The sequence below is a fragment of the Palaemon carinicauda genome, chromosome 22, assembly GCF_036898095.1.
Source record: "Palaemon carinicauda isolate YSFRI2023 chromosome 22, ASM3689809v2, whole genome shotgun sequence".
Lineage (NCBI taxonomy): Eukaryota > Metazoa > Arthropoda > Malacostraca > Decapoda > Palaemonidae > Palaemon > Palaemon carinicauda.
Window position 1 is genome coordinate 2,294,919 of NC_090746.1, and position 27,341 is coordinate 2,322,259.

The 27,341-nt window shown below is 41.1% G+C and overlaps 2 protein-coding genes across 3 annotated transcripts in view; both read left to right on the forward strand.

The window, feature by feature from the left end:
- LOC137616276 (uncharacterized) overlaps positions 1-27,341 on the forward strand; it is a 54,448-nt gene that overhangs the window by 13,945 nt on the left and 13,162 nt on the right. Inside the window, exon 1 of one of the 2 annotated variants that reach the window (XM_068345903.1) lies at positions 9,042-9,349. The exons of the other annotated variant lie outside the window; for it this stretch is intronic. The gene's annotated coding sequence lies outside the window, so the exon portion shown is untranslated. Of the gene's footprint in view, positions 1-9,041; positions 9,350-27,341 lie in introns of those variants that run through there. 2 annotated transcript variants of the gene reach the window in all.
- Positions 8,798-27,341, forward strand: part of LOC137616275 (HAUS augmin-like complex subunit 1) — a 192,126-nt gene continuing 173,582 nt past the window's right edge. Inside the window, exon 1 of the mRNA XM_068345901.1 lies at positions 8,798-8,913. The gene's annotated coding sequence lies outside the window, so the exon portion shown is untranslated. The remainder of the gene's footprint in view (positions 8,914-27,341) is intronic.

Here is a 27,341-nt window from a genome sequence, read left to right on the forward strand (position 1 = left end):
GGAGGTTGGCATTAATCAGGAATCTGCTCTGATTCAAGTCTTGTTCCTCGTGGTTATAGATACTTAAAGGTTTAAGGGCTACTCATGAATGGCAGAGGCAAGGGACAGTGACGTTGCCCTATCGAGCAGGACAATGCCCTAAAGACTGACCATATATACATATGATCAGTGTCCATGTCCCCTCTCCACCCAAGCTAGGACCAAGGAGGGCCAGGCCATGGCTGGTGATGACTCAGCAGATAGACCTATAGGCTGCCTCAAACCCTCCATCCTTAGCTCACAAAGATGGTGAAGTTGCAGCCACCAAAGGAACTAACGAGTTTGAGCGAGACTCGAACTCCAGTCTGGTGTTCACCAGTCAGGGACGCTACTGAATTAGCAACTATAACCCATCAGAATTAAGGAACAACGAACAACTGTGGGAAAGGATGTTTATTTTTGGTTTGGTCATTTCAGCAAACACGGAAGAACTTCAAGACAACTTTTCCTCATAGAAAGGAAATGATTGAATGAGAACATTAGCAAGACCGATCTAATTATTATTAGTAGAGAAGAACACAAAGTAAATATTCAAGTGGAAGGTGGTACAGTGATAAAACAGAAGAATAATGAGTTTAACTACTTGGGATCAATAATGATAGAGGAGGGAGGTACTGGGAAAGTAGTGAGACATTGTGTGAAAGAAGCATGGCAAAATAGAGAAGTAACTGAATTTATTATTATTATTATTATTATTATTATTATTATTATTTGCTAAGCTACAACCCTAGTTGGAAAAGCAGGATGCTTTAAGCCCAGGGGCTCCAACAGAGAAAATAGCCCAGTGAGGAACGGAAACAAGGAAAAATAAGAAAAATTAAGAAGAGTAACAACAATAATAAATATCTCCTATATAAACTATAAAAACTTTAACAATCCAAGAGTAATAGAAATAGGATAGAATAGTGTGCCCGAGTGTACCCTCAAGTAAGAGAACTCTAACCCAAGACAGTGGAAGACCATGGGACAGATGCTATGGCACACCCAAGACTAGAGAACAATGGTTTCATTTTGGAGTGTCCTTCTCCTAGAAGAGTTGCTTACCATAGCTAGAGAGTCTCGTCTACGCTTAACAAGAAGAAAGTAGCCACTGAACAATTGCAGTGCAGTAACCCATTGGGTGAAGAAGAATTGTTTGGTAATCTCAGTGTTGTCAGGTGTATGAGGACAGAGGATATGTAAAGAATATGCCAGACTATTCGGTGTGTCTGATAAGAAAATGCCATTAAGGCTTAAAACGAAGTTTTATAAGACAGTTATTAGGCCTGTTTTATTATATGGGGACAAACTTTGGCGCCTAAGAAGAAAGACGAGGGACTGTTGGAAAGAACAGAGATGAGGATGATTAAATGGATTGCTGGTATATCACGACTGGAAAGGAAGGAGAGTCAAGATATAGGAAGAATGTATGGTGTATGTAATGTAAAAGAGAAGGCTAGGGATGCTTTATATGAGATATTATGACCATGTAATAAAAATGGAGGAGGTGAAACCAATCAAGAGATCTAAGAATATGCCAGTGATGCGGAGGAGGATTGTAGGGCATTAGGAGATCAGATGCATGGACGTTCTTTACTTAAGGGCTGCTTTTCTGGTCCTAGACAACAAGGGAACCTAATCTCTACATGACCTTCACATTATTTTTTTATCATATACATTCCACCATTCAGCATTTCACACTGCATATTGCTCATTTATTATCATATCCACACTATCAAAGCACTTAGAGAATAAGAGAGTCTTCAGAGTCCTCATGAAAGACCTGATATCTTCAATCTTTTGGATGTCTAGTGAGAGCCTATTGTATAGTCTCGGGGTGGCATATTCAAAGGCTCTAGACTACAGTAGACACATATTTAGGTTCCAATCATTTGAAAACATCTGTAACTATTCTCGTGTCAACACGATTTGTTGGCTGCACAATATGTAGCAATTCTCTTTGATATTTAGGACGTCCGGTTCTGATAACTTGATAGGTTATCGTACATATTTTAAACTCAATTCTCGCTTTAATAGCAGCCAGTGTAAATCAATTAGTGTAGGAGTGATCCTTTCTCAGTGTGAGACACTTTTTATCAGTCATGCTCCTCTATTTATTATGTTTTGCAATTTCTTATGTTGCACTGTTGGTAAATTGTAGTAAATGGAGTTACAGTAGTCAATCTATTAGTGTGCTACTGTTATTAACACACATTGAGTATGTGTTGTTTGAGATGTTGAGTCTTGAAATAAAGTCAAGCATGTTAACTTTAAAATGGTTTATTCTCTAAAAACAAGTGTTAACATCTCCATCACAGGAGTATAGCTGGTTTGGTCGGATGACCGTTCCAGGTGAAGTATAGATAAGAACTGCCTAAAATATCGATATCACAGATATCGTATATTTAGTTATCTCAGCATTTAAACACAATATGTAAACTTTACATTAGTCTAGGAAGACACCTGCATCCTGTGGTGACACAACTCTTTCACATGGTTCGTATTTGTGTTTATGCTTCATAAAAATGTTACATTGCTGAGACCTGCAAAATGCATCCTGTTATGATCTTGTCTGACTACAGCAAATCTCACGCTAGCTTCTTCTTCCACAATGACATATTACGTCATGCGTTTTAAACATGTAATAACTAACTATTACAAATCTTGATAATAACAAAGTTTATCACAAGTTTCTTTACAGAATGTTCATCCACGTACTTCTTTATAAAAGCACTGTTCCTGAGATTATAGATATCGGGGCAGAGTTGTATTTATTTGAATATCACCTAAGTTTCTTAGGTTGGTTTTCTTTCCAACCACCATAGACAGTTTTATTTTCATTTAATTTTAGTTGTTTGATGGTCATCCATTCCCTAACACTGGCAAGGATTCGGTTTAGAGTTTCAGTAGTGCCATGTATATCATTTATGGCGAAGTAAAATTGTGTATCTTATGCAAATAGTTTGAACTTCACTCCATATCTTTGTAGTATTTTCGACAAACCAACAATATAGATACAGAATAAGATTGGTCCCAGTACACTTCCCTGAGGTACCCCTGTTTTTTTATGATTCATATGATGAATAAGTTTCCAATTTGCACACAGTAGTTTTCGTCAACCAAGTAGTTTTTTAGGTATTCAAAAGCTTGATATTCAATACTGATGGACTGTAGCTCCTTTAGTAGCTGTTCATCCACAACTGTAACAACAAAAGCAGCACTAAGATCGAGCAGTATTAAAATACCACATTTGTTTTCATCCATAGCCATCTCCATAGAGTATAATTTACTGTAAGCACATCGGTTTCTGACAAAGCTTCTATTTCTTCTAAGTGACTAAGTAGTTATTCAAGAATTATGTATCCTAGCACTTTAGAAATAAAGGATAGATGTGAAATAGGTCTATACGAGCTTTTCAGAACCAGTGTAACTATAGCAATTTTCTCAGATTTAGGAAACTTACACTCACCGATGCTTGTATTTGCTATTCTCGTAATTATATCAGTTAGACTAGAAAAGTTTCTTTCTTCAGTTACTTCAGATATTGTCATGGAATTGATCGTATAGTTTTTTTTTTTTTTTTTTTTTTTTTTTTTTTTGATAATCCTGGTGTCATCGTCTTGTGTTATATCATTGAATCTAGTTAATTTTGTCTGTGTATCTGGTGTAACACTAATCTGATGTTGAATATTTGTAAATGACCTAATTATATTTTCTATTTTGTTTTTAAAGAATACGAGAAAATTATTTGCTAGTTCCTAGTCACTGTACCCCTCTTGTAGCCATTTTCCATTTGCATATCTCATTTTACCATTTAGGAGATGAAATAACTTATTTATGTCTGTTCCTGTTTCACGGATCTTTCTCTTATGGTATTTGTTTTTTTCCTTCTTACTGGGTAATTATATTAGTACATTGCAGTTTTGTATTCTGCCCATGTACTTACAGTTTTTAACCTATTCCACTCTCTATATCTTTTTTTCTCTTTTTCTGTAAAAGAGAAAAGCAAAGGAGATCGGTCTTTAACTATTATAGTTATTACCATCATTGGACCCATGGTATCATAATCACTTTTACTCACCCTATTATATATGGTCATAAGGCAGTCAATACACATAGAGCCCAGCAAACGTTGGTTATCATGGTCGTAGGGAATATTGATAGCATCATTTATTCTCTTTGAAACATCTTCAATAAATACACAAGGAGAGAAGTTTGATTTATGTCTAGAGTTTATTTTCTTCATCACTGTGTGTTTCTGTAGAGGCAGTTTAAATGTAATAGAGTTTGTGCACTGGAGAGATAGTGCACTTCTCTTCCACAATTATATCAGATACGATGTTAGTCAATCCATCGCTTAAAGCTAGGTCCAACTTATGCCAAGTCAAAGTAGTTACACAGTCAATATTATTAACCAATTGATATGAAGATACTAGTATTTGTTCTTGTAGGTTTGTAGACTTGTTACAAAGGATATTTTTCTTTTGTACATAAAGTTTATTTTTATATGTAAAAGTTTGTTACATTAGTTCTTTTTATCATCTTGAGATTTGAGTAGTAACCCTTATGGATGAAGAACCCGACTACCCCCCTACGCCCCCCCCCCCCCCCAAAAAAAAAAATGGCCCCTCTCTGAATATGAAATAAAGTATGTGCGAGGCGTCATTTCAGCCTTATCAAAACTATTTAACTATGTTTCAGATAATGCTAGTATGACCAGAGATTTCTCGTTTATCAATTCTCCAATTTGAATAGTTCTATTACCAACAGATTGTATGTTTATGTAGCCACGGTTTATGACATCCTTAGTATTTTCTGCTAGTCTTTTCAATTCCAAGTCAAAAGCTTTGCAATTTCTTGAATTTACTGTGAGGTCATTTGGTTTATTTAACTTAGAGAGTTTATACATTTTACCTTTTTCGAATTACACTCTTTGGTGGAATGTTTTTCTGAAAATTTCCCCCAGAATTCATCATCAGTCTTAAACTTGCAATCTTTTTAAAATGTCCATATCTTTGACCGTAGTAACAGGTGATCACAAAATACCTATCATGCATGTTATATGTACCCTATCACAGCATAACTTTATCTTTATCATGAACAGCCTTCCAACCTTCAGGATCACATTTCAACAAGTAGTGGATAGTCCCACCTGCAGCATTTTATTTTGGATACCAGACTTATGTTCTTTTCTATATTTTGAATATGGTCCAGGCAACGATTCCTCTGGCAAAGCATTTTCTACTTCATCTTCATCATTGTATATATTGCGTAGCATTAAATTAGATTTTAGTTTTACAGTTTTCCTCGTCTCTGTGTTAGTAAACATGGTTTGAATCATGTTTGCTGTTTCCTCTCTGGTCTTCTCATCAGCAAAGTTTACAACATTTCTTTTTGAAGTTGACCTTGTATAATTGGAATATCTTTAAGTGCATGTTCAATGTTATTTTTTGGTAGTGATTTTAGTTGATGCTTTAGTTGATTTAATTTTTGAGGCCTACCATGAGTCTCCACCCTCCAGATGCCTTATTATTATTATTATTATTATTATTATTATTATTATTATTATTATTATTATTATTACTAGCTAAGCTACAACTCTAGTTGGAAAAAACAAGATGCTATAAGTCCATGGGCTCCAACAGGGAAAAATAGCTCAGTGAGGAAAGGAAATAAGAAAATAAATAAACGATAAGAGAAATAATGAACAATCAAAATAAGATATTTTAAAAAACAGTAACAGTCAAAGCATATATTTCATATATAACTATAAAGAGACTTATGTCAGCCTTTTCAACATAGAAAAACATTTGCTGCAAGTGTATACAATGTTGATGTAGTATTTAAGACCAATAACAACGAAAACAGCTCATAAAGAATTCCATCTTTACCAAAGGATGCGCACATATTCCTTGTAATTCATGCGAAAATTTTGATAACGTTTAAATAGGTAAAGCTCTTGAAAAGAGAAATAAACTGTTTAAGAAAAGTATAAGTAATAATTAAGATAACAATGCAATGTTTGTCTGTGTTATTATTATTATTATTATTATTATTATTATTATTATTAGCTAAGCTAAGCTATAACCCAAGCAGGAAAATCATAATCCTATAAGGCCTAGGGCTCCAACAGGTAAAAGAAGCCCAGTGAGGAAAACCAATAGGAAAACTTGAAAAAAGTAATGAGCAATTAATACAAATCATTTTAAAAACAGCAACATCATAAAAATTGATCCTCATATATAAACTACAAAAAATTAATAAAAAGAGGAAGAGAGATAAGATTGAATACTGTACCAGAGTGTACACTCAATACAGTGGAAAACCATGGTACAGAGGCTATGGCACTACCCAAGACTAGAGAACAATGGTTTAATTTGGAGTGTCCTTCTCCTTGAAGAGCTGCTTGCCATGGCTGAAGAGTCTCCTCTACCCTTACCAAGAGGAAAGTAGCCCCTGAACTATTACAGTGCAGTAGTTAGGCCCTTGAGAGAAGACGAATTGTGCGTTAATCTCAATGTTGTCAGGTGTATGAGGACAGGAGATTATAGAAAGAATAAGCCAAACTATTCGGTATATATGTAGGCAAAGGAAAACTGACTCGTAACCAGAGAGAGGACTCCAATATAGTACTGTCTGGCCATTCAAAGGACCCAACAACCCTCTAACGGTAGTATTTCAGCGGGTGGCTGGTGCCCTGATCAACTTACTATCTGTTAGAGATAAAAATCACTATTAATTTGTCATGTATAAAGAAATTGACTCAATTCAATACCTTACTACAAATAGATATTATAGAGCCCAGTTTTATAAAAGAAAGCTTTGATAATTATTTAAATATGGGACAAGGAACGTGAATAATTTTTTTCTGATCTACACTATCATACACATTTATGCATAATTGTGTGTACGGATATGCTATACCATGGATTTTATATACACACACACACACACACACACATATATATATATATATATATATATATATATATATATATATATATATATATATACACTGGTATGTAATGAATGTGTGTATGTATATGTATGTTTGTGTGCATAAGGTTATGTACTATAACCATGGATAGATATGTGTACAAGTATGTATATTTTTGTATGCGTCTATGTTTATTTACATACATGAGTGTGTAGGTATGTATGAATGCGTATCTTTTGTATATACGAGGATACGTTTTAAAGAAAATATTAAAGATAAAGGAATATCAATATACAGAAATTGTAGGTAACCAATGGAAGGCCTAGGGAAAAAACACACCCTTTACTTCACTGGGCTATTTTTCCTGTTGGGACCCTTGGGCTTATAGCATATTTTTTCTGATGTTATTTTTCATGTACTCTAATAGTACCATGTATATTTTAAAAGTCTCTCGCAATAAATCAGTTCTCTTGTAGAAGTCATAGAGAAGAAACTAATCAGATTCAGGACTTGCTCAATATTTCATTTATTATTATTATTATTATTATTATTTTTTGCATCCAAGCATTATGAGTCATGTAGGTTTTATGCGCACATGCAGTATATGCATACGTAAACACACGTGTACCACATAAATGCATACATTATATATACATATGTTTGTGTGTGTGTATATATATATATATATATATATATATATATATATATATATATATATATATATATATATATATATATAAGCCACAGAAGGAAAAGTGAAAACTTGATTGAAATTAATAGCTTCGTCTTATTAGTGACATCCTCGGTGTCATAATAAGAATAGATATACAAGGATATCGTATTTATGCAAGAGAAAGTGATTTAAAGGCTCCAAATAAGTCAGATTTAATTTAAGAAGAGACTACATGATTATTGGTGAATATGCCATAGCTTAGATTTAAATTGTAACCTTAGGTAGAAGGGATTCCACAATATCATTGGGTTGTAGCCCCCCCCCTCTCTCTCTCTCTCTCTCTCTCTCTCTCTCTCTCTCTCTCTCTCTCTCTCTCTCTCTCTCTCACTTATATTCTTCATTTCTGAACGGTTTTTAGTTTGCTGAAATTGACAATAAAACTAAAGTTGTTGAAAGTTCTGAAATTTTGAAGTTTGTTTTGATTGGCTAACAGCTCTATTTTTTTATTATTATTAATGGCACTCGGGTATTTATTATAATGTCCTTATAGATCATAAAAAGCTATCTTATATGTACCGTGAAAATTATGAAACCATGCCTCATCACCGTTGTCATACCATACTAAACCCATGATTACTGTATATATTCTACTGTTTTCTGCGCAGTAATACTAAGGCCTTTAACAATAATTGCATAGTAAAGTGGTGTTTTTGTAATAAGCCAGAGAAACTCAACACTATCATTAACCTTTAGGTGCGGTATATTGTATTCTGCTATATGGTGGGATGGCTAAGGAAATTAGAAACACATCTTTTGCTATAGATTTTCTTTAATAAAGAAATAAATGTCATAGCTAGGCGTCTCGATTCTCTTGAATGTCTCAGTCTCCCTCTAAAAAGAAAACGAAGACATGAGTGGAAGAACCCTATCAGCTGATCAACAACACAATGGTATCATTCGTACGATAATTATCTTACATGTACGACTATTTTAGGTCCAGTACGATGTACGATACATATCTTAGGTATATACATATGTGTGTGTTTAATTAAACAATTATAATAAAATATTTTTAGATAAGTCAATCGTGTAATTCCTTAATAGTTATATTGAAACTGTACGATAATTTCGGTTGAAAAACGACAATTCTAAGGCTCACGTAAGACAATCCAGTCTAAATAATCTGGCAAACCCGTCAACAAGAACAACACAACCGCAGATACCGCGCTAAAAACAAATCGAAGTCTGTTCGTGTTTGTGTTGTGCGCAATAATAACTCCTGAGCGTAAGTAACTATTTTGTCATTTATTTGTAATAAAACTAAATGATCACTTTCATAGGACTGTCTAGCGGAATTGTGATAGCACAAGATTGGCTATGGTGCTAGTTTAGGCAATTGGGTAATAGGCTACTCGTGTAGGTCTTAGTAAGCGGTCAGGTGATCTATCCTATAGGATGACTTTCAAGTTTTTGGAGTTTTTGTAGACCTTTTGGTCAGACTGGGTGTAAAGTGTGAAAAGTCGTGACAGAAAACACACTTTAAAAGGGAAACAAACAGGAATTCCACCTAACCTAAGGTTCCCCATCTAACCTAACCTAGGAGCTGTATCCTTACTTACCTCCGGGGTAGCTACCCTCCATAGACTGCCATATTTTTAGCTCACCCCAAGACCAAGTCTCAACCCTGTGTTTGCCTCCAAACCAGTAACACTCCTAGTAAGGTAATACTAAATCATATTTCTTAAATTTTAAAACTAGCTTCATATAGTTTAGATTAACATAAACAATAGCTTCCTCTTGAATAAAATTGATTTGACATGTAATAATAAAGTTGTTGCATCACAAATACAAACCATTGTCCTTTATTGAAAGGAGGTGGATAACAGCGAGACTGGAATACAGTCGTTAAAACTTTTAAGGAGGTGTGAACAACCGACGGGTAATTACCTTGTCTGCAATGGGGAGGCAACCCCTGCAGCCCTGCCCCTGTAGCTCACTGCAACCTCACTTGGATTTCAGCCTTCAGAGAGTGAACTTGTTCCTCTGCCTGAAATTTTTATGGCAGTATGTTTTTTCTTTAACTTTGAAATTAACTTGACTTCTTTATGTTTCCAGCTTGTGTGCTGATGTATTATCATGCAGACATATACTTGCAGTACATGCATGAGCATTGTTTAGGCTAATCCTCACAGGTTACACAAGGCATGCAGAGGACATTTATGTTCGGAAGCCTCTTCATTTAGTGAGTGGCCTTCCTCCATGTGTGGGTGTTGTTTGGTAGGAAGATGAAGGCCAAAAGATATCTCTAACCTTCAGGGTCTTCCTCAAAGTTTAAGAAATCCCTCCTGGTTCCTTCTTACCCCGGAAATTTTCCCCAGTAGCTTCATCCGGAGTAATGTACACGCGGGGAAGAGTGATGGACTTTTATCATCTTGCTCAGGCCCAGGGGCAGGGAAATTTTGCTGTTTCCCCTTGCAAAACAATGGTGCCTCCTCCTTTGTGAGATTTATTCATTGTTCCATCCTTTCAGAGAGCCGATGCCCTTCACTTGCTGTGAGCTTCCTTTGGTATTTGTGGGTTCCCATAGGAGGATAGACTGCACTGGTTCCTGGAAGAGAAACATCGCCTTTAAGTGGTTGCGTTAGGTGTTCCTGCTTAGGTAATAGTTTACAATACCACGCTTTCCATTTACAGTACTCCAAAGTAATGCAATCCTGCAGTTTTCATTTTCTTGCACAGTAATTAGGTGGTTTTTTAAATATTAAACTTAGCCGGTGAATATATAATAGCTGACGTCTCCGACGGCTCGACAGATTCCAAAAACTCACGAGCGATCGCCATGAAGGTTGTGGGTGTGCCCACCAGCGGCGACTATCGGTCAGATACCGCATATACATGTAAACAGCCTCAGTTCTTCTCTGTCGGTTCCATCGACAAGTTGATTCCACTCGCTTTATGACCTCGAGTTTTCTACCGAATTGGTGAAGTACTTGGTTTTGGTTTTATAGCTTTCGCCGTGTTGGATTATTCAATACTATCTTCAAAAGAAATGCTTTTGAAAGGAGAGGAAAAGTGTTTTGCCCTTGCTTTTTTATCTCTGGTTTTTCCATAGAGTAAAGATGGCCGACCCTTCCCTCAGTGTACGGAAGTGTGTTTAAGGCTTTTAGTAATTATTTTATCACGTTACAGTGAACCCTCGTTTATCGCGGTAGATAGGTTCCAGACGCGGGCGCGATAGGTGAAAATCCGCGAAGTAGTGACAGCATATTTACCTATTTATTTAACATGTATATTCGGACTTTTAAAACCTTCCCTTGTACGTAGTACTGTTAACAAACCACCCTTTAATGTACAGAACACTTAATGCATGTACTACAGCACCCTAAACTAAAACAGGCACAAATATTAAAGGCGATTTTATATCATGTGTTTCCTAAACACCTAAAAAGCACGATAAAAAATGGCAACCAATGTTTTGTTTACGTTCATCTCTGATCATAATGAAGAAACAAACTCATTTAGTGTACACATATATGTATAGGTTAGTTTTTGCATCGATTATATTGATTATACAGTACTGTATGTTGATTTTTTTATTACCAATGTTTTAGTTTACGTATTTTTCTTAGGACTTCCAAATGAAATCTTTTTCTTTATGACGCCGCCTGAAACGACGGCGTGTACGCTCAGTAAACAACCACGCTCAGAACAAACAAGGCATTTAACGCGCATGATGATAGTGATAAATAATGATACAGTACATACAGTATTTACAGTAAAAGCATTTACAAAATATGTTACCTTACAAATATAAATTATACAGTACTTGTACATAGCAAAGCAGGAAAACAATTTGAGAGAGAGAGAGAGAGAGAGAGAGAGAGAGAGAGAGAGAGAGAGAGATTGTTTTACGTACGAATGTAAATTTTAAACAAAAAAAATATGATAGGTTACAACATGTAGACTTTTAAAACCTTCCCTTTAACTTAATGCATACAGTACGTACATTACTAAACTATAAAACAGGTTAAAGTAAAAAATAAAGATTGTTACTGTACTCACCACGAAAGAAGTTCAAGAAAAACTTGAATGACGATGGCGATGAATTTGCTGCACAGTAGAAATGATGATGATGAAGCTGATGATGTGTTCTACTGTGCAGTCAATGATAGTATTTTACGTCTCTTCAGACGGAGGTGTCTTTTCCTGGGACACCTCTTCAACTTCTTCAATTTCTTCCGAAGGCGTACTAGCAGGAGGAACTGGCTCTTTTTTGCGAGGCTGGAAGAACATTGTGATCGGAAGTTGTTGCCGCTGCTTCTTTTTTCGATCCAAGAGCATCCTGTAGGGAGTCATGATGTCATCGACCTTATTTGAGAATTGCATCGAGCGAACCATATCCTCGTCCCACTCTTGTAACATTTCTTTCGCCTCCTTCATATGGTTGCAGAACTTGGCAAGCCGTTCTAATGTTAAGCCCGTTTCTTCGACATTTTCTTGGGTCTCTTCCTGGGTACCCTCACTCTCTTCCTCACTTGCCGATTTCGTCAGGTCTTCGAGGTCTGCGTCAGTTAGGGGCTGGGAATGGCAGTCCAACAACTCGTCGACGTCTTCAGTCGTCATGTCGCCAAACCCGTCACCTCCAATTATGGCAGCCAACTGCACAGATTTCCGTATTGCAGAGTGTTGGATTTCCGACGGAGTAAATCCCTTGTCGTCGTAAACAATATCGGGCCACAGCTTCTTCCAGCTCGCATTCACGGTTGCAGGTTTCATCTCTTGAAGTGCCTTTTGAATATTCTGCAGGCACGTGGCTATGGTGTACTGCCGCCAGTACGCCTTCAAGTTGAAATCTTCATCCTCGTCATCTTGGGCAGCATCCACACACGCAACGAGGTCCGCCAAGGTATTCTTCGTGTAGAGGGCCTTGAACGCCCTGATAACCCCCTGGTCCATCGGTTGAATTAATGACGTGGTGTTGGGTGGCAGGAACTCAACCTGAACGCCCTCACGCGACAGGTCAGTTGCGTGTCCACCAGCGTTATCCATAAGGAGAAGGATCTTGAATGGCAAGCCCTTCTCTAAGAGATATTCATGGACTTGCGGGATGAAACACTGGTGGAACCAGTTGGAGGTCAGCATCTTCGTAATCCATGCTTTTTGATTATGCATCCAGTACACGGGAAGGAGATTCTTATTTTTATTTTTCAAAGCGCGAGGATTTTTCGACTTATAAATAAGCCCCGGCTTTAACAAAAATCCAGCAGCATTGCCACACATCACGAGGGTAACGCGATCCTTGAATGCCTTAAAGCCAGAGGCTTTGGCTTCCTCTTTGAACAGGAAAGTTCGCGACGGCATTCTCTTCCAAAACAAGCCGGTTTCATCCATATTAAACACTTGTTCCGGCTTGTATCCACCTTCAGCGATAATGTTCTTGAAAGTCTGGTTCACGTAAGTTTCAGCAGCGGCAGTGTCAGCGGAAGCAGACTCTCCATGCAGGGAAACGCTTTTCAGGGCGAAGCGTTTCTGAAACTTCGCGAACCATCCTTTGCTTGCGGAAAAACGTTTCTGAGGCTGGGAATCAGTGGATGTCCCTGGTTGAGGATCATCTGCATCATCATCATCTTCAGCATGGTTGCCGTCGTCGTCTTTAGGTTCCTTTGCAGCAAAATTCTCATATAAGCTCAAAGCCTTTGTTTGGATGGTGTTCGTATCCAACGCTATGTTCTTCTTCCGGCAGTCGGCAATCCACACAGCTAAAGCACCTTCCATGCGTACGATCGTTTTATTACGCGTTGTAACGACTCGCTTCGCTGATCTGCTAAAGGTGATTGCAGCAGTCTTTCTAATGTTCGCCTTGTCCTTCTTGATGTAGCGAACGGTGGATTCGTTGATGCCAAAATGGCGGCCGGCGGCCGCGTAACTTCTACCATCTTTTAACATGTCGAGAAGCGTAACCTTCTCAGCTATCGTCATCATCCTTCGGTGGCGTTTAGGCTCGCTACCAGCCTTACTAGAAGCAGAACGCTTGGGAGGCATTGTAACAGAAAGTTCAACAAAAAGTTCAACTTAAAACAGTCGCACACAGCACAGATTAAACTTCACAAACTTAAGAACGTCTACTCAGCAATACGCGGAAAGAGAAAGTGAACGATCCAGCCCCGCGAGAACTTTGATGCTGCGGGTAGAAGATGCGGGCAAAACACCAATCACAGGCTAGATAACAAAACTTGAGTTTTGATTCGTCATCTATCAGCGCTTGAACCAATCACAACCCGTCTTACAGTACTATGGTGCGTTGGTTACTCATAGAAGATGCCCCCGCGCATACTGAATGTACGTAGATTAAGTACAATACCGTAATAATAATAAATAATGATAATAATACTGTACAGTAATAATAATAATAATAATGATTAATAATAATAACAATAATAATTTTATTAACAACAACAACAATAATAATAATAATAATAACAATAATAATAAAAATTTACGTACGCTATTTTACGCCTCTCTCTCTCTCTCTCTCTCTCTCTCTCTCGTACGCTTACAGTATTCGAAATGTGATTTTTGCAACAAAGAATATTATTGGATGCAGTACTGTACTACGTACGTATACATACAAAAGATTCATGGAAAAGAAGCACATCCATTACAGTACACACCATTCTAATATGGTATGACTGCATCTGATTTGCGTTTCATGTTCGATTTAATTTTACTACGTACTGAATTATCGTATGATCACATTCTCTTTTCGTGTTTTATTTCTTTCTGTGCTGAATTATATATCATATGTAATGCAATGAACAATCAGTAAGAGCAGATATTACTAATTACAGTATTAATGGAATTACAGGTAACAAAATATCGTATTTGGTTGTCTTCAGATTTCGCGGTATTTTGAATTTTCCGGAAAATCCGCGATATGTATATATATATGGGTTATGGGAAAACCCCGCGAAGTGGTGAATCCGCGATTGTCGAACCGCGAAGTAGCGAGGGTTCACTGTATAAATTATTGTTGATAATTATAGATTTTCCTCTATATATTTTATATGCATGAACAAGGCTATCAGGGATAGCTCCAATGATCTGACAGCCACGTTCTCTGCAGGAACAAGGCTATCAGGGATGGCTCCAATGATCTGGCAGCCACGTTCTCTGCAGGAGTACTTAAGATGTAAGTGCGCTCAATGTGTTCATTGTCAAGACAAACTTCACGATGAAGACTACCAAATCTGTCTTGGCAGCAGTAAGGGAAGGCGACTGGATGGTCTCTCTCGACCTTCAGGATGCATACTTCCACATCCCGATTCATCCAAACTTTCAACAACATCTGAGGTTTGTGGACGGGAAAGTAATGTACCAATGTCGAGCACTGTACTTCGACCTCATTCCTGCTCCTCTTGTTTTTACAAGGCCCTTGCAAAATGTAGCAAGCTTTCTACATTTTTTGAGGATTCAGAGCCTCCCTTTATTTTGACGACTGGCTAATCAGGGCGTCGTCATTATATCGCTGTCTGGAGAGCCTCTAATGGACATTAGACCTAACCAAGGAGCTAGGTCTCATAGTGAACGTAGAGAAGTCATAACTTACAGTACCCCATCCCAGACTATTCTTTATTTGGGAATGGAGATACAGTGTCTGATTTTTCGGCCCTTTTCGTCTCCCGCAAGAATGGAACAAGCTCTGTTAAAAGTCCTTCACTTGCAAGAGAAAAACAGTTGCTCTGTAAGAGTTTGAACTAGCCTCGTGGGAACTCTTTCATCGCTGGAGTAGTTTATCTCTCTGGGGAGACTCAACCTATGCCCTCTCCAATTTCACCTAAACCATTGGAACAAGGAGAAGGGCTTAGAGAGTATCTCTTTCCCAATCTCCAACTCAGTCTAGACATGTCTGACTTGGTGGGACAGCAACATCAGACTTCGAGAAGGTCTTTCTCTTGTGATCAAGAACCCAAACCATGTGTTGTTTTCAGATGCATCGGATTTGGGTTAGGGAGCTCCAATGGACAGTCTGGAATGCTCGGGTCTTTGATCCACGGATCAGAAGGAACTCCATTTAAGGCAAGTAACATCTCTCCTTTGGCGAGATTTGTGCAAGGAAAATGAATGTCTTGGCGGACGGCCTCAGCAGAAGAGGACAAGTCATCTCCATGGAGTGGACGTTGCATAAGACTGTGTGCGAGAAGCTATGGATGACATGGGGTCAACCCACCATAGATCTTTTTGCGACTTCTCTGACAAAGAGGCTCTCGACTTACTGCTTTCCAGTTCCAGATCCAGAGGCAGCCCACATAGACGCTTTCCTGCTGGACTGGTCTCACCTGGACGTTTATGCCTTTCCATCTTTCAAGATCCTAAACAAGGTGCTGCAGAAGTTCACCTCTCACGAAGGGACCAGGTTGACATTGGTTGCTCCACTCTGGCCCGCGAGAGAGTGGTTCACAGAGGTACTTCAATGGCTGGTAGACGTTCGAAGGAGTCTACCTTTAAGGATGGATCTCTTACGGCAGCCCCACGTAAGAAGTCTTCATCAAAGCCTCCCCGCGCTTCGTCTGACTGCCTTCAGACTATCGAAAGACTCTCAAGAGCTCGAGGATTTTCGAAGGAGGCAGCCAGAGCGATTGTGAGAGCTAGGAGAGCATCTACCATCAAGGTCTACCAGTCGAAGTGGGAAGTCTTTAGAGACTGGTGCAAGTCATCATCCATTTCCTCTTCCAGTACCTCTGTAGCCCAAATTGCAGACTTTCTCCTGCATCTGAGAAATGTTCGCTCCCTCTCTGCTCCCACTATTAAGGGCTACAGGAGCATGTTGGCTTCTGTGTTCAGACATAGAGGCTTAGATCTGTCCAATAATAAAGATCTCCTTAAGTCCTTCGAGACCTCTAAGGAGCGTCGTATGGCAACTCCTGGATGGAACTTAGACGTGGTCCTAAGGTTCCTAATGTCCGACAGGTTTGAGCCATTACATTCAGCCTCCTTGAAGGATCTCACCCTCAAGACGCTTTTCTTAGTGTGCTTGGCTTCGGCTAAAACGGTCAGTGAGATCCATGCCTTCAGTAGGAACATCGGCTTTTCTATAGATAAAGCCACATGTTCACTTCAGCTTGGTTTCTTGGCCAAAAATGAACTGCCTTCTCGTCCTTGGCCTAAGTCGTTTGATATACCTTGCCTGTCAGAGATCGTAGGCAACGAGCTTGAAAGAGTACTGTGTCCAGTTAGAGCTCTGAAGTTTTATTTAGCTCGTACCAAATCCTTACGAGGTGGATCTGAGGCCTTGTGGTGCTCAGTTAAGAAGCCATCATTGCCTTTGTCTAAAAATGCTTTGTCGTATTTTATTAGATTTTTAATCCGAGAGGCTCACTCTCACTTGAGTGAAAAAGATCGTTGCTTGCTTAAGGTCAAGACGCACGAAGTAAGAGCTATAGCAACTTCCGTGGCCTTTAAGCAAAACAGATCTCTGCGAAGTATTATGGACGCGACCTTTTGGAGAAGCAAGTCGGTATTCGCTTCATTTTACTTAAAAGACGTCCAGACTCTTTATGAGGACTGCTACACACTGGGTCCATTCGTTGCAGCGAGTGCAGTAGTGGGTGAGGGTTCTACCACTACATTCCCTTAATTCCAATATCCTTTTAATCTTTCTCTTGAAATGTTTTTAATCTTGTTTTGGGTTGTACGGAAGGCTAAGAAGCTTTTCGCATCCTTTTTGATTTGGCGGGTGGTCAAATATCATTTCTTGAGAGCGCCCAGATTAAGGGTTTTGATGAGGTCCTGTTGTATGGGTTGCAGCCCTGGATATAACAGCTCCTGGGAGTCTTTCAGCATCCTGAGAGGATGGCTGGGCTTCGTGAGGAAAGCGGACTAACAAGGCAGAGTAATCGTCAGAGTCAGCTTCCTTACCAGGTACCTATACTTATTTGGGTTTTGTTATGATAGAACTGTCAAAAACTAAGCATATAAGCCTTTATTGTATTAATACTGGTCTCTACCCACCACCATGGGTGTGAATCAGCTATTATATATTCACCGGCTAAGTTTAATATTTAAAAATGATATTTTGATTATAAAATAAATTTTTGAATATACTTACCCGGTGAATATATAAATTAAAGGCCCTCCCTTCCTCCCCGATAGAGACCTTTATTGTATTAATACTGGTCTCTACCCACCACCATGGGTGTGAATCAGCTATTATATATTCACCGGCTAAGTTTAATATTTAAAAATGATATTTTGATTATAAAATAAATTTTTGAATATACTTACCCGGTGAATATATAAATTAAAGGCCCTCCCTTCCTCCCCGATAGAGACCCAGCGGAAAGAGAAGAACTGAGGCTGTTTACATGTATATGCGGTATCTGACCGATAGTCGGCGCTGGTGGGCACACCCGCAACCTTCATGGCGATCGCTCGCGAGTTTTTGGAATCTGTCGAGCCGGCGGAGACGTCAGCTATCATATATTCACCGGGTAAGTATATTCAAAAATTTATTTTATAATCAAAATATCATATTTAAATTCTGGGAAAGCAATAATTAGCAAGATATGTTGGGGAAGGGGTTATAAAAAGAAAATAACTCGGTTTCCTCACTAAACGACTCGAAACTGACATGTCAACACAGTCAACCAAACAGAATTCGTGATGCTAGCGTACATAAACAGAAGTCCGTGATGCCAGCGTACATTTGATATACTGTATATTCAAAATATGCTTAGTTAAAAATGGATTAATTACTCAAAAGTGTCCATAAAATATGCAATTTACATATAGTGACACTTTTGAGTAATCACTCAATTTTTGATTAAGTATATTTTGAATATACAGTACTGTATATCAAATGTACGCTGGCATCACAAACTTCTGTTAATGTACGCTAGCATCACGAATCCGGTTCCGTTGACTGTGTTGACATGTCAGTTCCAAGTCGTTTGGTGAGGAAACCGAGCTATTTTCTTTTCCTAACCCCTTCCCCTTTCCTCAACATAAGTTGTTAATTATTGCTTTCCCAGAATTTAAATAACCACCTAATTACTGTGCAAGAAGATGAAAACTGCAGGATTGCATTATTTTGGAGGAAATGGAGAGCGTGGTGTTGTAAACTATTACCCCTGCTCGTCAGGCTTCCCCTACTGCAGCTGATGCCTCCGTAGATCTCTCTTTAAGACTGTCCTCTTCGCAGCCTCTTCCCCACCAGAAGTCTCTTTCAGTTGCTGCTCGTCCTCCATTGAGGTCTTCATCAAGGGAACCCTGCAGCTCTTCGGATCATGCCCTATGAGTTAGGCTTCATTGTAGGCTTGATCTCTCCTCTTCGGTGGGAGACCCCTGCCTCTCTTGCAGTCAGCGCAGACCTTCCGCTTTTGTCTCCTTGGCCAGACCTTCACCTTCGAAGCCTACTGCTGCCAGATCTTCTGCTCCTGCGGATGATTCTACTAACTCTAGTAGCCTTCCTGTTGACACCCTTTGCATAAGTTGCCTAGGTATCGCAGAGGCTCCCTTTTGCCAAGGGAGACTACTCTCAGGAAAAATCAAGGTTGACCTGGCTCACCATCTTGAAGTATCTCCGTGGTCCAGCACCGTGAGACCTTCATGTTAGACCTTCTGCCCTGTTATCTCCCTTTTCAGTAGCCACTCAAAAAGGAGTTGGTCAAGAAAGGGGCCCTCTCTACTCTCAAGGGACAACACTTTCTGCCTCGCTCCAGGTGACTTCGATTTCTCGGCCACTTCTTGAGCCACAGATGTCCAAGATGTGGTTCCTTAGGAGGAGGCTGATGTTTAGGAAGATTCCCCTTTTGAGGAATTGTCAGATGAACCAGCAGATGCACTCCTTTTGCCAGCTAGTTCCAAGGCCCCTTAACCAAGGAAGGGGAAATTGTACCTACGTTTGTGATGCTGATCAAGACCATCCATTCTGTGAATGGGATTGGGGAAGGCTTTACTTCATCATACAGGAGTAGGAGGTTGGTTATCAATCTTCTCTGCCACTCTCCTTCCAGCACCAAACCTAAGTGGTCAAGCTAACACGTTTGTTTGCCTGGCAAGTAATTCTCCATCTCGGTCTCCTTTTTTTTTTTTTCTCCAGGCAGAGGCGGCAAATATGAAGGCCATCATGATGAACACCATGTAGACTGCATTTTGGATCAATAACGGGTCCCACTCAATGGGATATGTGGCGAATACGGAAGACCTCTCCTGCCCGAGGAAAAAGAAAGTGCTCAAGGACATTGTTCTTACAGGGGCAGATGAGTTGAGTAACTGATGTTTCAGGTCACCTGTCAGTGGGCTAATTGGATTCTTTAGCAAAGTGAAGCCATCACATCTAGACTGCACAAGAGAATTGATAAACAAGAATGCATGGACCTAAGAAACACCCCATTGGACCAACTTTCACTGCTACCCTCGGAAGCGATCACTGCGACCACCGACAACCTGGGGGAAGAAGATGCAGGGCTCGGTAATGCAGAGAGCAGTGGCTTCAAGCAACCTCATCCTTCATTGTTATCTCATCCTAGGTCTTCAGGTCAGACTTCTCAGTCAAAGAGACCATTGCAGTAAAGTTTAGCTCACACTTTTCTTCCTGAAGAAGCCTTCCCTGTCCTTTCCGTCCCACCAAAGCCAAGGGCATGCCAGAGGGAGGAGAAAGGGAAGAGGAACCTGTCTCCGCTAGGATAAGAAGCCCTCCTTGTCCTTTCTGTCCCCACCAGAGCCAAGGTTATGCCAGAGGGAGGAGAAAGGGAAGAGGAACCCATCTTCACTAGGCTGGGCATTCCCCCCTGCTCAGCCACCAGTGGAGGATACCTTCAGATGAATTGGAGATGGCATATGACTGGACTGTCCAGGTCCTATGATCCAAGTGCCTCCTCCCATTCACCAGCTCTCCCCCTCCTCTAATTTCTCTGACAATGATGTCACTATCCTATCGCCAGGGGTCCCAGAAGCATCAAGCCCTTTAGCTGGAGGTTTGGGAAATGGTCAGCAAGAGTTGAAGAACGGGTATTCCGGCTTCTTTAGTCAAATCTTTCATGTAAAGAAGGCTTCTGGAGGCTCCAGACCCATCATCGACTTCTCATCACCGAACCTCTACATCAGGAAAACTCAAATTAAGATGGAAACCGCAGCTACATTCATTCAAGCCATCAAAGTGGGGGACTTTATGTTCACACCAGACCTAAAGGTTACGTATTTTCAGGTTCTAGTCCTTCCAGCATCGCGAAAGTACTTTCGGATATTGGTTGGCAAGGTTTACCGCTTCAAGGCCCTCTGTATCAGCCTGTCAACAGCTTCCTTTATCTTTCTGAAAACAAAATAGGACTCTCTTTGCTTCCCATCTCTCTATCATACATAGTCTAGCCTAAAACCATCAACTACAATATTTCAGATTTTTTTCTCCTCCTTCTCTCTGGTATACCTTGCGACTATTCTTTTGAATTATTATCTCTAGGTTTCATTGCTTATACTGTAAGTACAAAATGCAAGCTTCCCAATGATATTTGGCAAATCTTGTGGATCCTTTTCCACATAAGAATTACTGTACTGTATGTTGTAGCAGGTCGGTCGCCCAGCCTTTTCTGTCATTAACAAGAAATTGTTCCAGCACAAATACAAACCTTTCATTCTTTACTATGGATATATGATTTAACAGTAGCTGCAAGCTAGCCGTGAACTTTTGCATGAGGTGTCAACGAATCTCCCTAGTTAGCGGGGTGGTAGACCCAACACCACACTCACTCGCTCAGTGTAATCCCTCTCTTGTTTTTGGTTCGGTATAGTGAAGACTTGCTGTCTTGCTCTCCCGTTAACCCATTATTTACTGGCCATAAATTTATTAATATTTCCTTTGTTCTGACACAAATACAAACCCTTTTTCTCTTTACAGGGGATATTATTTTGGCAAATGCTGAAAATTACCCGAAAGACTTTTAGCGAGGTATAACTACTCACTGCTAATTAGCGGGGATAGCCCATTTTTATTTAAGCTCGGAAGAGATCGGAGGTATCTACCTCTCTCTCCCGTTAACCTTTTGTTCCTTTACGATTGCATACTGGCTATAACTTTAAATATTTTTCTTTTCAGTGTGAAAATGTGGCTGAGATTTCAAACATGCGGGTTTGGCCAGGTGTGAAAGGGCGCCAATGCAGCACCTTTATGTCCACCGTAGAAACGGACCCTCACAGCCTTTGTTCTACCTGCAGGGGCCTGCACCCATTAGTCTCTATGTAATTTGTGTAGGGAGTGGACATTCTCCCAATGGCAGAGATTTGCCAGGCGACATAAGTAAAAGTACAAACGGAACTCTTCCCCTTCGGGTTCAAGCCCAGACTTCCTCCTTCGTCATCTCGATCCTGTCATTCCGATTCTGCTAGGACGGTACCCTCTGTGACCGTTCAAGTAAGAGTGGTGGCCCTTTGACCCCCGGACAACCTACGGAGATGGCTCCGCCGCTTCTCCTAGCGAAGGGGAGTCTCTTGGGGAGTTTGGGTTCCCCCTCTAAGGAATGGCTTGTTGAGGCTTTGCAGAAGGGGTCAAAGTGGGAATGCACATCTCTCTCCCCAGGGGAAGACTTCGGTTTTCCCCTTAGAGACTCCAAAGGCCGTAGGTCTAAGGAACCTCGTGTCTGTGCCTTCAGTAGTCTCGGCTCCTCCTACTTCCTTCGCTTGTGCTACTTCAGTAGTCAAGCGAGAGCAGGTGCTGATGAGTATCCCTCAGGGATTTCTGCCAGGGGATCCCTTCGGGGTGAACCCAGAAACTGGCTACATCCAAGTTTCACTGTCCATTGCCTCTGATCCCCCCCCCCACCCTGAGTCTTTTCAGTAGGCTGAGGATATGCAAAGTTTGCTTCCACAAGCACCTTCCCCTGCTGATGATTGCCCGTCAGCTCAATAAGTTCGACACCCTTCTTCTGAATGGTTGTCTCCCAGGGGATTCTTCAAGTGAGTCCAATATTCTTCATTGCCTCCATCTAGTTCTTCATAGCGTAGCTTTTCAGAGCGAGATGACTGTAATTTGGTGGCTGTTTATAGCTCCCGCCCTCGCTGTTGTATCCTTAGGACACAGCAAAAAGTTTTACTGTTCTGCTAGGCCTACTTCTTCAGGAGTAGCGCCCAAAGTACCTACCTCTTACGTTATAGAACCTACTGTTCTGCATTCGCGTTAGCTTGAACCAGTGTTGTCAGTGCCTAGTTCGTTTCGTTATAAATGAACAGACTTGAATTCTTGCCTTGCTGGGGAGTACGCCCATCCACCTACTGTTAGCGAGGGGTTTGGGTGAACTCTGCTTGTTGAGGGTTTAGACACATCTTTGGTTTCTGCGCTCTTACAGAGTATCCAGTTTGCAAGACCACACTCTCCTCCCTCGCAAACTTTAGGCTAGCTTTTGCCTCAAGTGCTCACAATCTGTCTCGCTGTGCGCAGTTGACGAGGTCAAACGCCACTTTACCTGAGTGCTCACAGACAGGTAGTAGGCATCTACACTCTCCTCGTTGTTGTTCACCTTGCCACCATTCACCTCGCCAGCATTTGTCTCAACTCGGTCTTCCCGCCATCATTCACCACGCTAACGATCTCCACAACGTCAATCATTCCGGCAACATGCATCACGCCATTTAATGATGCAACCGAACAACGAGCAGCAGGTAACTTGATCACACAAGCCTAAGGAAGGGAGTATTTTGGATGAGATCAGCATTCCAGCCAGCCAACTTACGCTTTTTCCCTAGTACACCACGGCGAAATAGCTTTCTCTGATGATTCCTCCCGAAGCTCTATCCTTTTCAAAGGATTCTTGTTTTACGAACCTGATATCAGCAGTACGGTAGTAATTCTCAAAGGTGACGTGTGAGCCTCCAGCAGTTCCTCCTTCGAGTATTCCATTGATTCCACTTGAGGTTTCAAGGTCTTCTAGGGACACAAGACCTCCTCTAGGTCCACAGCATAGTAGCACTCCGAAAAAAGAGAGGCCCCTTTGAGTGACATCTCGCTGCAGCTCGTGGAAAGATATTAGACTGCAACAAAGCCTTGGGATTGTCTCAATCAATCCTCAAAGTAAGAGGAGGTGTCATTTGTTGACCCTGCCTGCAGGAGACAACCTAGCCCCAAGGACAAGCAGAGGTATGAGATCTCCTAGGGAGAAAGGGACTCCTATCAGTTGTCTCCAATAGATCTAGATCAATAAACACCTGATCCTACGCAGACACCGGTACCTCCTCCCGTAGGTCCAGAGGTTCATCAGCCTAAGGAAACGTCACTGAGGAAGGCTCCTTCTTTTCTTGAGGGTTTCTCTAGCCAACTACCGAAAGAAAAGATCTGAAAACCATAACAAAGAATTGGCGCTCGGTGGCAGAGCCGTCAACTTCTTAATCGGTCTTTCCATCCACAACTCCGCTCCTACAAGACCAGATAGCCGAGGTCTTCTCCCTAGGTTTCGTTCCTTGGCTAGCTATTCTGTTAATGACTCCAACCCTCCACGAGCTCCTATGGATGGAGTTCGGGTTTGGAAGACCTCTTTGACGACGGATCCGAACATTAAGATGGTATGTTACCAATGTCTACCAGCCCTAAGATCTCCCCCTTGGAGCAGAAAGTCTCGGATAATTTCTTTCTCAAGTTTCTTTCCTGCATCAGGAAAATCAACTTGGGGGAACCGGATCAGATTCCTTTGGAGGGAAAGGATATCGTTCTTGACCTTCTATACAACACCCCTCGACCCACCAAGACTTGGGTAGCCTTGCCTTGGTCTAGGGGACTCGAGGGTGCCAAGAAGAGGCCATATGACCAGGTGGTGGGAACGTCTCATTCTCTATGGTCAGTGAACTCCTCTCATCTACTTCTTCCTCCATACGTTGGTTAGAGGAAATATTATGAGATAGCAGAGGATGATCCATCTCCACTACCTCTAACCTGAACATGCCCTAGGATAAGTTGACATTGCTATCGGTGATGTTTTCGATGGTTGATGTCGCAAACATTGAGCAGGTGGTAAAGTGCTCTTTGCAAGCCACTTCGTGGTTGGACTATTGGTTGGGGGAGTCTATGGGGTACCTCTTCAAGATTGAAGATTTTCCTCTTACGAGAAGTAGGAAGCTATGTCAGCGTTCATCCTTTCAGGTACCAGGACAGTGGAATTCCTCGCCCACAATGTCCTCAACCAGTGAGTCAACTTGGTTCTGAGGAGACGGGACTCCGTCCTCTGAGAATTTAGGTAGTAGGTGCCAAAGAGAGAAGCATTGAAGTTTTGCAACTCCTCGATGGTTGGCTCCTTCCTCTTAAATATGGAGGACATTGAGGCAGTAACAGAAGGATGGATGAAGGTAAGTCACGGCTCTCTTCTCCATAGGTCAATTACATCTTGCCCTTACTCCGGCGCACCTCCGCCGCAGAGATCATCACTGGTAAATTCCCAGTGGCAGAAGAAGAGCTCTCATGGCCTAAGACAACCTGCGTAAAGGAAAATAGGACCTAAGCAGTCCTTTAGAAGTTGAGGTTCAAGAGGGAGAGATGGCAGAGGTGGAAGACGAGGTTACTTTCGCTAGGGGGTGTGGGTCATTCCTCCCACCAGTCCACCGGTGGGATGATGCAGTTGTCACAGGGCCGAACCTTGGTCGGTCTCCGTCCTCTGACCAGGATACCTCGTCCCATTCATGCTCTCTCTCCCTCCTTTAACCCACAGTTGAGCAGTGATGAGCTCCTATGCAATTGGATCAGCAAAGAGGTAGGCCCTTTGGGCCGAGGTCCAGACCATGCTAGAGAAGGATGCTCTCCAAGAAGTCCAGGACGGGTCTCCAGGCTTCTACAATCGACTCTTTCTTGTTGAGAAAGTGTATGGAGGCTGGAGACCAGTCGTAGACCTCATAGCTTTGAATGAGTTAGTTCAACAAACTACTGTACGTTCTGATTGGAGACAGCTCAAACGGTCAGGTCAGACCATCAGACTTCATGGTAACGCTGGACCTCAACACTACCAGCCACCCGTTGAGTTACTACTGCTAGAGAGTTGTGGAGTCTTTTGACTGGCCAGACAGTGCTACATTGGATCCTTCTCTCTGGTTACAGTTCATTTTCCCTTTGCCTGCACATAAACTGAATAGGCTGGCCTATTCTTTACATATTCTCCTGTCCTCATACACCAAACAACACCGAGATTACCAAATAATTCTTTTTCTCTCAAGGGTTTAACTACTGCACTGTAATTGTTCTGTGGCTACTTTCCTCTTGGTAAGGGTAGAAGGGACTCTTTAGCTATGGTAAGCAGCTCTTCTAGGAGACGGACAGTCCAAAATCAAACCATTGTTCTCTAGTCTTGGGTAGTGCCATAGCCTCTCTACCATGGTCTTTCACTGTCTTGGCATAGGGCTCTCTTGCTTGAGGGTACACTCGGGCACACTATTCTATCTTATTTCTCTTACACTTTTAATGACCTTAGATATCAGGATGCCTGAAAACTTGAAAGCAATCAATCAATCAATCTCTTCCACTTGTTAAAGTTTTTATAGTTTATATACGAAGTATATATTTTAATGTAACTTCTTAAAATATTTTATTTTTCCTTGTTTCCTTTCCTCACTGGGCTATTTTCCCTGTTGGAGCCCTGGGCTTATAACATCCTGCTTTTCCAACTAGGGATGTAGCTTAGCAAGTAATAATAATAATTCCAGTCTACCAGTAATCAAGGAAGTATCTAAGTTTGTCTTTGACTAGAGGATATACCAGTTCAAAGTGCTATGCTTCGGCTTGTCTACACATGGGTCTTTTCCCTGGTGTCGACGACCTCGGCTCACAAGAACGGCATTCGGCTACTTCGGTGCCGTATTTAGACGATTGACTGATTCTGGCACTCAATGGTGATCCTTCTCCTTCAATGAGGCAAGCTTATCGAGTTTTGCCACAATCTGGTGATTGGTAAATTACAAGAAACCCTCTCTGCTTCCTATGCAGAACCTGCTATATCTCGGAATAAATATCAATACAAAGCTAGGCAAAGTCTTTCCGTTCTTAGACAGAATAGAGAGACTGAAAAGTATATCCTCTCGTTTCTGATACAAGAGAGGTTACCAGCTCATTGGTGGTAGAGGCTACTGGGTCAAGTCCTCGTTAGAGAGGCTGGTGCCCAATGGACTTCATTGTATCCATTCTCTCCAATGGCAGCTGAAGACCTCTTGGTCTCCTGCACATGGACCCTTTGAACCTCATGGTTCCGATAGGGTCAGAGCAAAATTGAAACCTGAATTGGTTGGTGTTAGACACCAGTCTTTTTAGGGTAATAGACCTATCTCTCCTCCCCCAATTGATGCTCTTTACAGATGCGTCAAAAGAAGGGTGGGGGGCTCACATGTTGCACCACACTGTCTCCAGACTGTGGTCCAAGTCTGAGCTGCTTTCAGGACATTCCGTGGTGCTGATGAGTGACAACACCACAGTAGTGGCTTACGTAAATAACTAGGAGGTACTTTTTCACAGCCCCTCGGCCATCTGGCTGTGGAAATATTGAGATCGATAGAGGACAACTTGGCAGCCCTCTCAGCCTGATTCATTCTAGGCAAATTAATGTGCTGGTGTACAAACTGAGCAGGAAGACTCGGATAATTGGCTCCAAGTGGTCTTTGAATTGTCAGATTGCCAACAAAGTCCTGACTTTATGGAGTTCTCCAACAATCCACCTTTTTGTAATGTCCCTTAACCAGAATTTTCCGGTGTACTGCTTG